The sequence below is a fragment of the Pleurodeles waltl genome, chromosome 4_2 (assembly GCF_031143425.1).
Source record: "Pleurodeles waltl isolate 20211129_DDA chromosome 4_2, aPleWal1.hap1.20221129, whole genome shotgun sequence".
Classification (NCBI taxonomy): domain Eukaryota; kingdom Metazoa; phylum Chordata; class Amphibia; order Caudata; family Salamandridae; genus Pleurodeles; species Pleurodeles waltl.
In genome coordinates this window covers 182,029,255-182,044,538 of record NC_090443.1, presented here as the reverse complement: position 1 = coordinate 182,044,538, position 15,284 = coordinate 182,029,255, and the positions used below count along the sequence as shown (strand labels likewise).

The 15,284-nt window shown below is 43.3% G+C and overlaps 1 protein-coding gene across 1 annotated transcript in view; it reads left to right on the top strand.

Moving 5' to 3' along the window:
- Positions 1–15,284, top strand: part of VDR (vitamin D receptor) — an 817,725-nt gene that overhangs the window by 156,466 nt on the left and 645,975 nt on the right. The window lies entirely within an intron of this gene.

The window sequence follows — 15,284 nt, the reverse complement described above, 5'->3', positions numbered from 1 at the left end:
GGCATGAACAAACAGCGGCCAGAGGCTTTGCAGCACCACCATTGTTAAGTAATTCCCTCATCTGCCCCCAGAGTGTACGCCCTAGTCCTCAAAGATGGGCCGGTGTTAACACCAAACACAAGGGAATGTTATCATGAGAACACCATGGATTGCGCTGTGGGAAAAGGAATCTGCAGGGTAGTGCCTTATTGTCACTTTCAAGTCTTGCAGTTTCAAAGAATCACTAGTTTTTTTCCACTGTCGGGTCCTAGGACCCATTGAAGCAGTACTGCTAGGGGACTTTTTTCGACCAAAAGGCTCCTTGTTCAGAACTCCTTTGAACCATTGTCCTCATTAGAATATTTAGATTGACATTTTGATTGGTGGGATCGGGTCACACAGTCAAGTTCTCCAGCGACCATAACGAGGCTGGGGTCATCTGGATCCGGGGAGCCGGAAGGGGTAATGGCGGGATCCATGAGTCCTGAGGCTGGTGAGATACTGGGGCCTCCCAAAGCCGGGCAGCGTGGATTGTTTTAGGGAAGGAAGTGGTGACTTGAGAATACGGTCTTGGAACATAGCTGTCATTCACAATAAGCTCACAAACCCAGATTGGATCTAGCAAATCGGTAAAGCTGATATTATTCTCCTCCAGGAAACATGGTCACTGGTTGACTTTAGTGTAGACAGATATCATTCCTTCTGCAGTAGAGCATTCCCATTGAGTTTGAGGCGAGCTAAGGGAGGCATAACCATTTTGATTTCAGTCAAAATGATAGGCATCTTATCTAGAATCATTAATCACTCAACCCATTTCCAGCTGATCCTGTCACAGATTCCCTATTCATATGGGAGATTTTAACATGAAGCTATGTGGAGCCAAGGGAGAATATGGGGAGGGATCTTTGCATTTTCAACGCATATTATTCGGGAATGCTGTGTACAGAATCATGGCAGCTAAGCATTTGGTCTTAGGAAAAGAAATTAGGACGGAGGGTTGCCATTGCTCCCTACATTTACGGGGGCCACAAAGGGAAGTGAAATAGACTTCTTCAGTTTTTCCTCAGACTTGTCCGACACAGTACTGGGGTATGAGTTGTTAACTCTTGCTTAAATGATCATAACCCCCTACATTTGGTATTCAGTTTGCTTGTAGGGACTCATGACACTATACCACTGACCTACTCTCGCAACAAGGGGTTTGGGATTAAATGGGAGTTAGTCAATAAAAAAACGATTTCTAGTGAACTTGGTCAAAAGTAACTGGAAATCATTCTATGTCTTGACCTCGGTAGTGGGATCTTCTAAGGCTCTCAAAGATGCATTTTGTGCCTTTTGTGTTGAAGTTGATAAAGGTTTGAGGCGTAATAGAGCAGCCTCTGGTTAGCTGGTTTAACTGTGCTTGTACCACAGGCCATAAATAGTTGAAAGCAGCCTTATCTAAATCACCCTGTCTCAGAGACCATGTTCTGAATGCAAGACAGCCCTATGAATTTACATTGGAGACTAGGAGATCAGAGGTGAGAAAGGCCACCTGGGAAGAGTTGGGTAAAGCTGTCAGTCTGAAAGATAGCGCCTCCTTCTCAGATCTCACTCCCTCTTGGTCTGAAGATTTAGTTGTGCCGATATTCAAAAGGGGAAATCACAATTCACCTGTCTGTTATTGACCCATTTCTTTCCTGCATAGTTCTTTAAAAATTCTGGGGAGGGTACGTGCTGTGAAGCTAGAAGGGCTGGCTGCAGGATAACCAATGTTTATCAAGAGCCCGATACGGATTCCGGCCAGGAGTAGGTACCCGTTGAGCAATGTCTTACATCTGACCATCAGTAAATATGTTAAAGCTAGAAAGGGCACCATTTACCTTGCATTCATGGACCTCGCCTCTGCCTTTAACCTGGTCAGTAGGAGGAAATTGTTTTGGGGGATGGCCAGAATGGGAATTGACAAGGGACTGTTCAGATTCTTACAAAGACTGCATGGGGATGCTACTGTAATTGCCAGGTCTGGCGGAGAAGGGAGACTTGGACATAGCATTCAGTCTCATCTTGTAGTGAAGCAGGGGTGTGCGATGGCACCGTTCCCGTTCCTTATTTATGATAATGATCTAGAAGCACATTTGACCAAAATAGGGAAAGATCTGCCTACGATAAAGTCCCAGGCCTCTCCCACTCATTTTAAATGCAGACGATGTGGTACGAAAGGCAAGAACTGCTGATTGGCTTACAGCTTCTTTTAGATTGCTTTTATTCTTTTATGGGGAATCTGGACATAAAACAAATTTACAGAAGTCTTTTAGAATGAGATGTGGCCCAGCAAATGTTACAAATTTGGTCATTTTTTGGGGGGAGATGGAAATCCAGAGGCTAAAGTAATTCACTTAACTGGGGTTGCCCCTTGATCAAAGTTTATCCTGGACAAATTCATATAGTTCTAGGGCTGCATGAACCTCAAAGAGTTGTTGAGTTGATTTTCTCTTTTTCCAGGCAGTTGAGACAAAAACTAGTTGGAGACATGACTGATATATACAAGAGCAAATGTGTGAGTTATGGAGCAGGAGTATGGAGTTATAAAGGCCCAGGGATATTACAACAGGCGGAAAACAGCTTTGTGTGAAGAATGTTGGCAGTCGCACAATCCACCCCTGCCTTTGTGTCTTTCAGAACTAAGGGTGGGTCCCTTGGGGGGGGAAAGGGGGGGCAAAATTAAACTAGAATCGCCCTTATAGCTTACGTTCAGTCTGGGGTAATCTGGATGCGCAATTGTCAATAGATGTCTTGGGGGATTGTCTTTCTCTTGATCATGTGCTTGAAATCCCACAGCTAAGCTGTATTGAGAAGGAATTTACTGGCGTTGGATTTCCAGGACTGTTTAACAATCCAACGAGCACTGACACAAAGGCCATATCTAACAGGAAAGAGGCCTTTTGGAGCATACAAAGTAGACTTCACCAAGAGGAGTTTGACACGCTCTCGGCCAGTCTCAGCTATAAATTAATTATTCAAACGTTAGGGCTTGACGATTATCTCTCCTGGTTTCATAAGGGCAATGTGAGGTTTTATTTAACTAGACTGTGTATTCGTTTCTTGCATTTCCTAGTGGCTTTCCCTAGAAACATAGCCTGGGGCACTTTATTACCTTGTCTGATTAATAACATTGCACAGCAGAGCACAATGCACTTCAGTGCATTTTGCACCCTGTATACCCATGACAGGAAACGTTTTTGACCCCCATTTTTCACTCTTAATATCAGCTCTCATAGGGAGGCTTTTGCACGCCTGTGAAAACTAGAGAATTTGGAGATGTGTTGTTGTAGGAAATTCTGTCAATCTTGCTTTGAGAATAAGAAATAGGTATCATGCAGTATAAACCTCCCTACCTTGTTCACTTGAACTGTGCTCTGTAGGTCAGTGGACGTTTCTGCAGTATCTCCTGTATGTCTTAGAAGTGTTATACACAGAGCTGATGTGGCTTAATTTGTTTTATCCTTTTGAATGTGTATTTCTTTTACTGGTTTTTATGGTATGTTCTATGAGTTGTTTTACTATTTTCTGCTGGGATTGTTAATCATCAAAGGATTAGGGGCAGATTGTTTTGGATTGGAGTGGGGCGGATTTGTTTTAGGTTGGAGTGGGGCGGATTTGTTTTAGGTTGGAGTGGGGCGGATTTGTTTTAGGTTGGAGTGGGGCGGATTTGTTTTAGGTTGGAGTGGGGCGGATTTGTTTTAGGTTGGAGTGGGGCGGATTTGTTTTAGGTTGGAGTGGGGCGGATTTGTTTTAGGTTGGAGTGGGGCGGATTTGTTTTAGGTTGGAGTGGGGCGGATTTGTTTTAGGTTGGAGTGGGGCGGATTTGTTTTAGGTTGGAGTGGGGCGGATTTGTTTTAGGTTGGATTTGTTTTAGGTTGGAGTGGGGCGGATTTGTTTTAGGTTGGAGTGGGGCGGATTTGTTTTAGGTTGGAGTGGGGCGGATTTGTTTTAGGTTGGAGAATATTGCCTTGCATTATTTAGAATAAGATAATCATCCTCTTTTGAGAACAATGGTCAGGAGCAAAAACGAAGCATGAGTGCAAAGTGAAAAAAGAAGACTTGGCAAAATGAAAAAAAAAGTGTTGACTATAGAAAATAAAACTTTGCAGGTTTGCTTGTCCTGCTGTTTTTGCCAGTCGCTTGCCTTCTGTTTGCAGGGCCCTCAAAGCTAAAAAAGTACCTCAATCATGTCGGGGGCAGCAGACAGGCACTGATTAAGTTGGATCAATCAGTGCTTGCTCCCTTCTTCAGACCTTAAGGGAAATGATACTTGGCCTTTCAGTGACGAACAATGAAGATTTAAAGAATAGAGCTACGCAAGCCAACAAATGGTTCGCAATTGGCAGGCTCCAAATCCTTTTTAGTTAACAACAGAGTCTCGCAAGTGAGACCCATGCGCTTGTGCATACTCTCACTTTCTTGACCCTAAAAAAACACTCTAAAAGGGTCTTTTAGCCCACCCATTGCGTTCCATTTGTTAGATCCATTATCACTCTCCTATTCTGCTTTCTAATTTGGCCGTGTGTGTGAGGCATCACTTCCTTGTCTTTGCGTGGAGCATTGACCAAGTGCAGATTGATTTATCTTAATTGATATCAATCGGGTGCTCACACGATGATGGTACTATTTCTTCTTTTTTGACATTTTCATATAGCACTATATAGTACTTCAATCACTGTGTGAACAATGAATGGACACTAATTAAGATAAATCAGTGAACTAAAAATGTCATCTGGTAGCCAAGCTTCATTTTCACCTGCAGAATAGCCAGTCTTGCACACGTGCTCAGTGGCCACCTAACTGTGCCAGAGTTGGATAACTCTTCCCAAGGTGGCTTTGACCTTCCTGAAGTTGGCAACATTTGAACAAAAACAAGAGAGCGTCTTGGGTAAATAAAGATTAAGAAGCAGAAAAAAAACCATATATTAAATGTGCATCTCCTGCGTCCGGAGAGTACTGATATCGGGCAGTGACTTGAAAGGAGAGAGTGGCATCTCATAGAGTGTCTTGACAGTGAAATAAATACTTGTGCTATGTCTATGCACCATGTTGTATTGGGCACACATCTGCTAATACGTATGTAGCCTTAAAACAAACACGCACTTACACCCCCTCGCCAGAAAGGGAGCAAATACTCAAAACGATTAATACCTCCTTAGTATGTTACTTTTTTTCAAGATATGTATCATCCTTGAAATCGATTTTGTAAAAGGACTTTCCACCTAAATGTGTGTTAGTCTTTAGTTTTTTTTAATCCAGCGATTAACCGTTTTTTCCTAATTGTTTGTCAACCAGCTGTAGTGAAGCAGTTCCGGTTTCATTTTAATATTATACTGCAGTGGTTCCCAACTTTTTGACTTTTTGACTGTGGACTCCCAGTTTCTCATTACTGGAAACCAGGAACCCCCAATAAATCATTATTGGAATCGGGGGAGAACCCCCTTTAGGAGGCTGGCCTGGCTTATAGTGGGTACCCTGTGGTACTTACACCCTGTGCCGGGTCTAGTTATCCCTTATTAGTAGGATAGAGGTGTTTCTAGCAGCTTAGGCTGATAGAAGGTAGCTATGGCAAAGCTGCTTAGGCTGAACTAGGAGACATGCAAAGCTCCTACTATACCACTTGTATCATAGGCACAATATCATAAGAAAACACAATACTCAGAGTTACTAAAAATAAAGGTACTTTATTTTTATGAAAATATGCCACAAGTATCTCAGTGAGTACCCTCAGTAAGAAGGTAAGTAATATACACAATATGACTGTACACAAACCCAAAACAGGTAAGTAAGAGTCAGAAAAGTAATGCAAACTGTACAATTAAAATAGGATGCAACAGGCAAACATAGGTCTAGGGTCAACACAAACCATATACTCCAAAAGTGGAATGTGAATCACGAATGGACCCTAGACCTATGGGTGCTTGTAGAGGGTCGCTGGGACTGTAAGAAAACAGTCAGGGTGTCCAAGATACCCCACCCCAAGACCCTGAAAAGTAGGAGCAAAGTAAACCTACTACCCCAAAAGAGCACAATAGTCGTGATAGGGGGATTCTTCAAGAACCACAAACACCAGCAAAGCACTGAAGACGGATTCCTGGACCCGAGGACCTGCAAGGCAAGGGGACCAAGTCCAAGAGTCGCGATAGTGTCTTGGGGGGGGGGGGCACTTAGAAGATTTGTAAACTGGAGTCCACGCAGAGTTACAAAGGAGGGTCCCACGAAGTCGGAGGCCAACTCAGAGGGTTGAGCACTGCAGGACGGAGTGCTGGGGACCCAGGCTAGGCTGTGCACGAAGGAAATCCTGGAAGAGTGCACAGGAGCCGGAGCATCTGCAAATCACGCAGTACACAGGTTTGCAGTCTAGCGTGGGGAGGCAAGGACTTACCTCCACCAAACTTGGACTGAAGGATCACTGGACTGTAGGAGTCACTTGGATATAGTTCCTGTGTTCCAGGGACCACGCTCGTCAGGATGAGAGGGGACCCAGAGGACCGGTGATGCAGTCTTTTGGGGCCTGCTTTAGCAGGGGGAAGATTCCGTCGACCCACAGGAGATTTCTTCTTGGCTTCCAGTGCAGGGTGAAGGCAGATGACTCCCAGAGCATGCAGCACCAGGAAACAGTCGAGAAAGCCGGCAGGATGAGGCGTTACAATGTTGCTGGTAGTCGTTTTGCTTCTTTGTTGCGGTTTTCCAGGCGTCCTGGAGCAGTAAGCGGTCGATCCTTGGTAGAAGTCGAAGAGTGAGATGCAGAGGAACTCTTGTGAGCTCTTGCATTTGTTATCTGAAGAATTCCCCAGAAAAGGAGGTTTGGCTGCCAAAAAAGGAGGATTGGCTACCAGGAAAGGTAAGAGCCTATCAGAGGGGGTCTCTGACATCACCTGCTGGCACTGGCCACTCAGAGCAGTCCAGTGTGCCCCCAACACCTCTGTTTCCAAGATGGCAGAGGTCTGGGACACACTGGAGGAGCTCTAGGCACCTCCCCTGGGAGGTACTGGTCAGAAGAGTGGGCACTCCCCTTTCCTTTGTCCAGTTTCGTGCCAGAGCAGGGCTGAGGGATCCCTGAACTGGTGTAGACTGGCTTATGCAGAGATGGGCACCATGTGTTCCCATCAAAGCATTTCCAGAGGCTGGGGGAGGCTACTCCTCCCCAGCCCTTCACACCTATTTCCAAAGGGAGAGGGTGTAACACCCTCTCTCAGAGGAAATCCTTTGTTCTGCCTTCCTGGGCCAGGGCAGCCTGGACCCCAGGAGGGCAGAATCCTGTCTGAGGGGTTGGCAGCAGCTGCAGTGGAAAGCCCGGAAAGGCAGTTTGGCAGTACCTGGGTTCTGTGCTAGAGACCCAGGGGGTCATGGAATTGTCCCCCCAATACCAGAATGGTATTGGGGTGACAATTCCATGATCTTAGACATGTTACATGGCCATTTTCGGAGTTACCATTGTGACGCTATACATAGGTAGTAACCTATGTATAGTGCACGCGTGTAATGGTGTCCCCGCACTCTCAAAGTCCGGGGAATTTTCCCTGAACGATGTGGGGGCACCTTGGCTAGTGCCAGGGTGCCCACACACGAAGTAACTTGGCGCCCAACCTTCACCAGGTGAAGGTTAGACATATAGGTGACTTATAAGTTACTTATGTGCAGGGAAAAATGGCTGTGAAATAACGTGGATGTTATTTCACTCAGGCTGCGGTGGCAGGCCTGTGTAAGAATTGTCTGAGCTCCCTATGGGTGGCAAAAGAAATGCTTCAGCCCATAGGGATCTCCTGGAACCCCAATACCCTGGGTACCTAAGTACCAAATACAAGGGAATTATATGGGTGTACCAGTGTGCCAATGAGAATTGGTAAATTTAGTCACTAGCCTGCAGTGACAAATTTAGAAAGCAGAGAGAGCATAAACACTGAGGTTCTGGTTAGCAGAACCTCAGTGATACAGTTAGGCACCACACAGGAAACCCATACAGGGCACATACTATGAGCACTGGGGTCCTGCCTGGCAGGATCCCAGTGACACAAGGGCTAAAACATACATACATACATACATACATACATACATACATACAGTGAAAATGGGGGTAACATGCCAGGCAAGGTGGTACTTTCCTACACCCCCACTGAGTTATTGCTGGAAGCCGGGTGACCGCACCATAAATACTGAAAAAATACAGAAACAAGCATTCAATAAACAAATGCACAAATCATAACACATTTTACTTAATTTGCAAACAAATTAAATAAACAATAAAATGTAATTTAATAGGACGGTCGGAGCGTTTTCAGATCCCGTTGAAGCCACACCTTATGTATACTATATTTAGTTTGATGCACCTGCACTGCTCCTTTGAATCAATCTGAGGATACTTATTTATTTTTTTAGCCTTCAGTTTTAAATTCCTTGACATTTAAAGTACATGTTAAAATTGTCAATCGTACATTTAGCCACTTGATTTATATATACTTTAATATTCTGTTAATATAACATTTTTAAGCAGTTGCGGACCTCTAAGGAGGCTTCACTGACCCCCTAGGGCCCCAGATCACAGGTTGGGAACCACTGTTCTACTGCATGAACCGCTGTCCATGAAAGACATTTCAACTTTCCATCCAAACAAGCCTCTTCTCCGTGTGTCCCATTTTTGCTACATATGGGCTGTAGGCAAGGGCATACAAACAACGAAACGCGGCCATAATTGTAGTCTAGCATTCCCTGTAAATCCAAGCTCACAATCACAACACCGGCCACGAGCGGCCTATGGGGGGCAGGTGGTACCGACCCTTCTTCTCGACCACGAAGAACCCCCATCCCCCAAACACCATTCACAACAGAGTGCTAAATCAGTCTCCACCAGTACAGCTCAGCATTCTCCTCCCTTTATTGACAACTCCTATTGCTGAAATGCTTCAGCTGAAGTGTAAGGCAGGGAGCCTCTTGTGATGTGAAAGGAAGGAGGGACAGACAGCGAAACATACCTTCTTGCCTGGGTGCCTGCGTGCTTTATTTTATACGTTGTTACCTGAAGGTAAAAGGTAGTTTACCTGAAAGTAAAACAATTGAAAAAAAGTTACAGAATATTTTTTTAAGACACCCCCTTGACCACGATCTTATGCTCCTTACCACACCCCGGCTACGTGTTAAAAAGTTCCCGTACCTTTTTAATGCACTTCGACCGCTGCAGAGCAGAGTCACAAACGTCAGAACAGGGTAGGTGCCGTCCTTGAACAGCATGCCATTATACAACTGGTCTAGCTATTCTGTGAAACGGTATGAAAGTGTGTATTGGAATAAAAAAAAACAACATACTTCTAGTAAAAAAAAAAAAAAAAAACAGTAATAGCAAGGAACAATGCCTGTTACAGTAACAAGTGTACAAGATTTCAGTAGCGATGGTCAACTTTATCGAATTTATGGCCTTTTAAATATTCCCCTCTCGTATGGAAAAAATGAAATATTTTTAGTCATGCATATGCCCATGATTCTAGGATCACCATGTAGTTGTTCTATTTCTATTCTTGTAATGCATGTTCCTACAATTTGTAAGCACTATTTTATACTGTTAGTTTTAAATGAATTTGCTCAATGGCTGTATTGATTGACAGGGTCTTAATTAAGGGGCAGGACAAATCTCAGTAAGCAGTATTTAGTGGAACAGCATAAGTCAAAAAAACAACCATTGGCAAAGCCAGTAGGTGTCCCTTGTGCAAGATCTGTTGGTTTTGTAATTGTTTTTTAAGCTGTGTTGTACAGCAGTGCAGTCACTGTGCAGTAAGGCTAAAATAAAACATCTATGACACAGTCAATGCTGGCTGCATCATGATTTTTTTTTTTGTTTGTTTTTTAACTTTGTTATGTTGTACAACTACTGCTGCGCAACATGTCTGAAAGATATTTAAACAAAGCTCTCTGATGTGGCCAGCGTTGACCACACTTCTATATTATTCACTTTGTCATGTTGCTGCTGTACAGCATGCCTAAAAAACATTGGAAATGCTAAATGGACCTTGCATAGCTGAGACCTATCGGCCTTGCTAATGCTTGTTGTTCTTCTGATAACACCTCTGAATTATCAGAACTATTCCAATCGAACCAGATAGCTAACTTCAGCACCTTTTTGTTAAAAACTACAATTTTTTCAGTAACAATTTTCCTGAGCCTTTCCTCCTCAAAATGTAGTCTTTGTTTGCTTACGGAATCAGGATATTTTGATTGGGACAAGATGGATGTAGATATCTTCATTTGGGTGGAGCTTCTTTTGATTTTACCCTTCCTGCCAGTCAAGATGAGTTAAAATTACGATGCACTGGCAAAGCCAATAGGTGCTACCTCTGCAAGATCTCCTGGTTTTATCAGTGTTTTTTAGACATGTTGCACATCAGCACGGACTGCTGTGCAAAATTGCTGAAAGTAAAGAAAATAATTGGATTTGAATTTATAAAGTGCTTTCTACCCATGATGAGTTGTTAAAGTGCTTTATTCTGGGCAGCACACTGCTCCAAAACCCAAGGTTAGGTGCATTAATAAATACATAAGGTTGGGAACATAATAAAGCACAGAGGCTTCAGTTTGTTGGGTGTGAAAATTGCTACTACCACGCTGCATAGTATAGCTTTCAACATCTACTCGCATTAGATAACACATTAGATAAATATGAAATGTCATTGCCTTTCAAATAAGAAATTCTACAAGATAAATATAATTTTGAGATTGCTCATTAACACCAACCTTCCAGGCCCCTAAGAACACATGGTGACCCCTTTTGCACCAGTGAAAGGAATCTAGTCTTTGCACCTCCATCCCCACATTTTACAGAAAATCCCTGCCTGTTAGTACTTTTTTCCTGGAAGCTCGGGCTATGGAGATTTGTTAATGTCGTCTCAGGGGTAGGATGAAACACCAGCTGGAAAAGTAGTTTTGTTAGGTTTACCTCACCCTATTGATTGCTACAACACAGTAAAACTGAAACCACAAAATAAGCACACTTGTTGCACACACTATGCATGACCCTGCAGAGCAGAAAACAAAAGAAAACCAACAGGCCAAATAGGTTTTCAACAGGAAACACAATTTAGAATTTCCAGTTTTCATGTGTGACTAGGTCAGCAAGTCAAGGCTTCTCCATTTTGCATTCTGAGGCCAGCAGTACACACAGTCCTATTATAAAATCAGTATCACAAGTTCCAGAATGCAAGCAAGAAAAACCTGACTAGGAGGAGCTTTCACGCACGAACCTGGTAAGCTCAGCAGCGCTGCATGTAAGAAACTAGTGCATTCTGGGATTTGTAGTCTGCTCGTTCTTCTTACACTTGACAAGTCTTTTTTTTTTTTAGGAAACAAACAGCTCCCCTCTAGAGTGCAATCAATTTCTGCTGACTTTCCAAATAGCCACTTGAAGCGGGAGTAAAAGCAGTTTGTTTTTCCAAACAGAAGTCAGAACAAGAAGCATCATTGTGGCTATGAGGCCCACAGCTGGCAGGATGAGAAGAAGAACATGGGAGGGGGTGGAAGAGACAGGGAGAGCAAGGACTAATCTGATGTGGGTGGGAGTGACGGGGCAAGCAACAATGGTAGCAGAGATGGGAGGGACGGGGAGGGATGAATAGGGTCTGAAAACACGCTAGTTGGGTGCTAAATTAATACAAAATTACCTCTGAAAGTGGGCTGCCATTGGAAGGACACTGGCCGCAGACAAGAACCTGTACTTGGTCCAAACTCCATGGAAGAGCAGCCAAACTCAGAGAGAGTGGGAGGAAGAGGGGCACTGCCCAGTGAGAAGCAAGAAAATGAAAGCGACAAGAAAGCCAACCAATGGTAAGTAAGGGCTAGACAAGACTGTTTCTTTTTTTTTTTTTAGGTTTCGCCTGCTGCTTGTGAAATCTATTGTAATCAATATAAATCTTAAAAGGGGCATACCTCCCGCCCTTACTTTTCATTTGTTCATGTGCTTGCCACTTACTTTTTCTCCATTTCTATTGGTTGATGCCTGCTATTTCTTGTTGTTCTTTATGTGTTTTTCTTATCATTGGAGCTTGGCCAAAGTACTCCTTCCTGTTAACTTTTCATCGCTTTGGTTGACCTTCTTTGTTATTCGTCGAGCAAGCGTGTTTGGTGGCTGCATGTGCTTTTACTTTTGTCCTCCGCCCTTCACTTAATCTCCCCACTGTTGTTTCCCACACTCCTATGTATTTGTTTCACATTCCCCTGCCGCTGTTCATTCTTTTTTTTTATTTTAGCAATTTAAGATAGCACTAACTCGATCCAAAGGTATCAGAGCGATTTACTTGAGCACTGACTGACCAAACTCACATAAGTTGAAAACGGGGCTATCTGAGCAGGAAATAACACAGAGGGGAATGTTACTGCAAATCTAGGCACTTGCACCAGTTCCATGGAAACATTCACAGGCACAGAGAGTAAGTATACATGATTTGCCCAGAATTACATTACCCTGTTCCCCAGCATCAAGGTTGGCGCTCTAGCCCTTAAACTACATTGTATGCTTGAATCAAGATGAACAGCATATAAGATGGCTTCCACTGCTTTGGAACTCACAACTAAAATGAATTTTCATTATGCGTTCCAAAGCAGCGCTGGCCATCTTTTTTTTAATTTTTTTGATCATTCTTGTTTTTTTCACTTGCTTCCATGCACTCCATACGAGTGTAGGTGTTTTCACTGCATTGTCTTTTAAATTTCAAACTTTCCATTCAGGTACTGTTATTATTATTTCTTGCTTTTGCTGGCACATGTATGTAGCGCAAACTAGAGCCAAAGGTATTGGTGTGCTTTACATGACTGAGCTTAGGCTGTTAGTAGCACTGCCACTCATTTTATGTCCTGGACTTCAAAAAATGTCAATCCGACGGAGGGTTTTATTTAAATTTTTCTTGGTTTCATTTTCCCAGAAGCACTATCCCTGCAAAGCACCCCGCTGCAGACTGCTTATGTCACTATATCCAATGTCTCAGGAAGATGGAAATAACTAAAGAAGCATTGCTACAGCACAAACCAGTTCCTGTTTGTGATGCCTTAGCTGAAATTTTACTTCCTTCATGCCTCTGGCACACAGGCTGTTTCAGAGCTAAAAAAGCGTACCACGACTCTAATGTAACTGGTGCTCACGTACAGCGCTCCAGTACCTTCGGGTTGGTTTGGCGCTATAAAAAGCTGCAAGAAATAATACATAACACATACAATCATTTCTTTTACCTACTTCAGAGTATGTTTTCCTCCACATGACCTTCGTCTGCTTTGGGTTAAAATTTGATGGCTGAGTCAATATGAGAGATGTCAAAGTTGAAATCTGAGCCACGTCCCTGATTACAGCATGGCCCAGTGGGTGAAATCAAAGTTGAAAGATTAGCCCACTTCTTCTATCTTAAATGTCATATTTGTTGCATTTATCTGTTTGACCTCCAAACTGTACTAGGCCTTCATTCCCTGTGACACGTGTAATAAACTAGAAAAATGAAAACTGCATTGCTAGGCTGAGAGCCATTCAGATGGCAGTGCTGCTTCCTGCTAGTAAACACCAGTTGCAATAAACTTTGTCCAAAAAATTATGAAGAAATGAAGGGTTTTGTGCTGATCGCTTAAAATGTATTGAACCTTTTATGCAGCGCTGTCACGTTGTAATAGTCTGCACCCCAGTTTTGTGCCTGTGGAGTCATAAAAATAAGTCATTACATATTATGTGGGCACATGCCAGGCTTTTCCTTGGCTTTTGCTTCCATCAGTCAGGCCTTGTATTTGGTAGTTTATGTGCAAGCCACTCCCAAACCAAACCTCTGTTTTATTTATTAATTTTACATTTGGCAAGTGTGAAGATAGGTCAGAGGACACTGGTAAACATGTGTGCCCAAGAACACATGAAATATGCTAACACAGAAACTTGCGCGCTCAAGGGCTACTAACACTAAACACAGTTTTTAGGGTCGAGCACGCTCAAGAGCTCTGGCCTCTGTTGTAATCTCTCTGTGGGCTTTTAACCACGCCTATCAGTTTGGTTGGTTCGTGGGCATGCCTTTTCAAATTCGCTTGATTTCATTAGTGAAAAGCATGCACACGCCATGCCTTTTCCAGTATTTAGCCCTCCTCTACAGCACCAGTAAACTACTGGAAACATACCAGGCTCCTTGTTTTCCAAATGGCTTCTGCACTATTTCTTTTTACTTCCTACGCAGCACGATCCAGTAGTCGGGCGCTTTGCGTGACATCTACCCTGTTACATGGATAATCATACTTTTGCTAGTTACATGGATAATCATACTTTTGCTGGTTACATGGATAATTCTACTTTTGCCAGTTACATGGATAATTGCACTTTTGCTGATACGTTTCACTGCAAGCGAACTTCTGTTTCCTTTTCTGTGTCTCTTTCACTCTCATGGCGACCGTCTGCTCGCATATCTGAAACTGTTTTACTTTTCACTATCAGTTTGTGGCAAGAAAAGTCCGGTTCGGAATTGACAACGTTCATAGCTCTAACTCGTGCAAATGCTTGTTATATTTTACATCTAAGAAGTTTGCTCCGTGGCTTCTGTGTTTATTTTGTGCATGCAAACTAGTTTAATTGCATTTATATAGCACTTACTACCCCTGACAGTGTTGATGCATTTTATTGGGGGTGGGGGAGGGAGGGTACTCACAGCTCCCCACAGCCCTGCACCCAGAATTTGCACAGCTAGCATCTTGCGAAGGGAGGATGCGTTCAACTACAGGTCACTTAATTCAGGTGGCCTGGGCCTTTTAAAATGTATTTTGGCAGTGGTGGGGGCCAAGATGTGGTTGTAAAAGGGCTGCGAGATGTCAGCTTTTCTCCCCTGCAATTTTACATGGTTATTACTTCCAACATGGCACCTGCCTGAGAGTCACACTGTGACCTCACACCCAGCCCTACGAGTGCCAGGGAGGAGAGAGATGGCCTGCAGATCCACTTGTATGGAGTGCTACCTGGCAAATTAAAGAAGAATGTAAAACAAATGTGTGCTGACAGGGCGAGATAAATAGTGTTAAGAAGCACGCTCTTGGTAAACGCTGTGCAGCCTTAAGCAAAAGAAAATAGTTCCACCCACCAAAGCGGATGAGAATGAGTAATTGGGCCACGGGAGACTGTTACGAGAAACACAGAAGGGAAAACAGGAAATAAAACACTACAACCAATAAAAACAGAGGAAAAGTAAAGTGGCAAGCACACAGACCAATCAGAAGTGAAGGCGGAATGCATATGATATGATATGTTATGATATTTTAAATACAATAGCTTTCACAAGCACAGCTCAAGC